Genomic DNA, 2908 nt, shown 5'->3' with positions numbered 1-2908 from the left:
CCGTAAACAGGAATTTACGGAGTCTCGCACCAATTACTCTCATACACGCTATCTCACTCACTTCCGCAACGCTCTCATTCTCTCCCTCATTCATTAATCAAGAACGAAAGTTAGAGGTTCGAAGGCGATCAGATACCACCCTAGTTCTAACCATAAACGATGCCAGCTAGCGATCCGCCGAAGTTCCTCCGATGACTGGGCGGGCAGTTTCCGGGAAACCAAAGCTTTTGGGTTCCGGGGGAAGTATGGTTGCAAAGCTGAAACTTAAAGGAATTGACGGAAGGGCACCACCAGGAGTGGAGCCTGCGGCTTAATTTGACTCAACACGGGAAACTTCACCAGGCCCAGACACCGGAAGGATTGACAGATTGATAGCTCTTTCTTGATTCGGTGGGTGGTGGTGCATGGCCGTTCATAGTTGGTGGAGCGATTTGTCTGGTTAATTCCGATAACGAACGAGACTCTAGCCTGCTAAATAGGCGTACCTTATGGTATCGCGAAGGCCCCCGGCTTCGGCTGGCGGGTTTTTACTACCAACGTACAAACAAATCTTCTTAGAGGGACAGGCGGCTTCTAGCCGCACGAGATTGAGCAATAACAGGTCTGTGATGCCCTTAGATGTTCTGGGCCGCACGCGCGCTACACTGAAGGAATCAGCGTGTGTTCCCTGGCCGAAAGGCCCGGGTATCCCGCTGAACCTCCTTCGTGCTAGGGATTGGGGCTTGCAATTGTTCCCCATGAACGAGGAATTCCCAGTAAGCGCGAGTCATAAGCTGGCGTTGATTACGTCCCTGCCCTTTGTACACACCGCCCGTCGCTACTACCGATTGAATGATTTAGTGAGGTCTTCGGACTGGTGCGCGGCAATGTCTCGGCATTGCCGATGTTGCCGGGAAGATGACCAAACTTGATCATTTAAAGGAAGTAAAAGTCGTAACAAGGTTTCCGTAGGTGAACCTGCGGAAGGATCATTAACGTTCCGGAGGTCCTGCTCTGCGTCGAGGGTCCTCTCTTTTGGGAGAGACGCGCGCTCGCAGCAGTCGACGACTGAATGGACGCGCTGAAAAGGCGCTCTCAGAGAAAAAGAAAATAACGGATTTGACGGAATTTGTTGGTTGTGTTTTGATATAACGACGGACGCCGTCGCGCCTCTCTGACCGAAAGTAGTCGGCAAGCAGAGCAGCGCGCCCGGCGGTGTTCGACGACGATTCGGAGCGAGACGCTTCGCGATCACGCTCGTGTGTGTGCCATTCTCCGGCCACACACACACAGAGCGTCGATTCGGCGTTGAACGCAAACCGGTGGTAACCTATGCCCGCGCACGCGTGTGTGCAGCACACACGACGTTCGTCGACGCGCGCCCTCCCCGTTGTCGCGTGGCAGCGGTCAGCGTGCCGAGAACACACGGTGTGCGACCGCGAGTGCCGAGCTAGAGGACCCCCATATATTATTATAATATATATATAACACAGAGAAGGGATCGATGATATTTCGACCAATCTGTCAACTGTGTCGGTCCGACGGTTTCTTCAAAGAGCTTCCGCCCCGGCTCTCCCGTTGCGGGAGAGACGCTCCGAACGAGAAACACACAACTCTATCTTTGTGCCGTAGCCTTCCCTGGCGGGAGGCGGCGGTCCGCGCGCGTCCTCGGCTGATCGAAGAGCCACCACGATTATTCTCTCTCTCTCGTCCGAGAGAAGAGACCACGATGGTTGAACGAGAAGCGCGTTTCTTCGCGAACGCAAAAATTTCGAACGATTACCCTGAACGGTGGATCACTTGGCTCGTGGGTCGATAAAGAACGCAGCTAATTGCGCGTCAACTTGTGAACTGCAGGATACATGAACATCGACATTTCGAACGCACATTGCGGTCCACGGATACAATTCCCGGACCACGCCTGGCTGAGGTTCATTTTAGTACCCCTACACTGCTTGCGCCCGAAAAGCGCGCACGGCCACGACGCGGGCGACCAGAGAATGGCGCGCGCGTCGCCTGTGCCCTGTGCAACGCTTACAATGGGCGTACGAGCGATCGTTGGACGTTCGCCCGAGGTGTCTGTGCCGCGCCGACCGGCCGCGGTGCAAATCCTGGCGTCGTCTGAAATGACACACCGAAATAATAATAATAATAATGAGGAGGAGAAGCGCACAAGCGTGTAAAACGTTGGCGAACGCGCGCCCAGAGAATGCTGCGCGAATTAAGAGGGGGAGCGTGTTTGTGTATCCAAGTCGTGTGTGTACGCGAGAGCCGAGGAGAAATGGGATAAGGGTAAGAGCGCGCGCGAAGGGAGCAACAAACGGCCAAAAAAAGGGTCAGGACGTTGAATGGCACCGCTTTCCCTAGAGCGGCGCGTGCGTCGTTGTCTCCCGAAAGTAGGTAGCGCTTGTCTCACCGTCTCTCCTCTCCGTACATCACACAGACTGACCGGACTGCTCTCGCACTCTGTGCCGCGTCTCTCGGTGCGATAGCGCTCGCGCGTTTTATGCCGAGGCGCCCTTGCCCGCACACATAACGGTATTACGGAGAAATATACGGCGCGTCGTCGTCCGGCGGAGAGAGCATTCGTAATCCTTTACCTCTTTACGGAGAAGGGTTTTGAATCGCGAGCCGACCGCGTGTCCGAGTCCACGAAATTTTCGTAAAGCGAAAAAAGGGGACCGGCGCGCCGCGTCGTGTACTCGTCGAATCGATTTCGCCCGAATTTCGTATATAAAAGAGAAGGAAGAGCCGAGAATCTCGAACCCCGCGATATATCGTCTCCATTACCACCAACGAGTGTGTGTGCGGTTAGCGCCCCGGCGATTTGCCTTCTCGCGTATTTCGTGTGCTGCCGCTGCTGCTCTCTCGTTCGACGCTCTCTCTCTCTCTCTCCCTCTTATTAATATATATTATAGAGGAGAGACGA

The 2908-nt window shown here is 54.6% G+C and overlaps 1 non-coding gene and 1 pseudogene across 1 annotated transcript; both read left to right on the top strand.

The window, feature by feature from the left end:
• On the top strand, positions 1-974 carry LOC146723959 (small subunit ribosomal RNA; annotated as a pseudogene; the record flags this gene model as incomplete).
• Positions 975-1759: 785 nt separating this feature from the next.
• Positions 1760-1914, top strand: LOC146723958 (5.8S ribosomal RNA). The gene has a single exon (XR_014924268.1). It is a non-coding gene; the product is annotated as a 5.8S ribosomal RNA (ribosomal RNA).
• The last annotated feature ends 994 nt before the right edge of the window (positions 1915-2908 follow it).

The sequence above is a fragment of the Nylanderia fulva genome, unplaced genomic scaffold (genome assembly GCF_048542155.1).
Source record: "Nylanderia fulva isolate GAGA-0341 unplaced genomic scaffold, ASM4854215v1 Scaffold1584, whole genome shotgun sequence".
NCBI lineage: Eukaryota > Metazoa > Arthropoda > Insecta > Hymenoptera > Formicidae > Nylanderia > Nylanderia fulva.
This window is presented reverse-complemented; position numbering and strand designations above follow the sequence as displayed.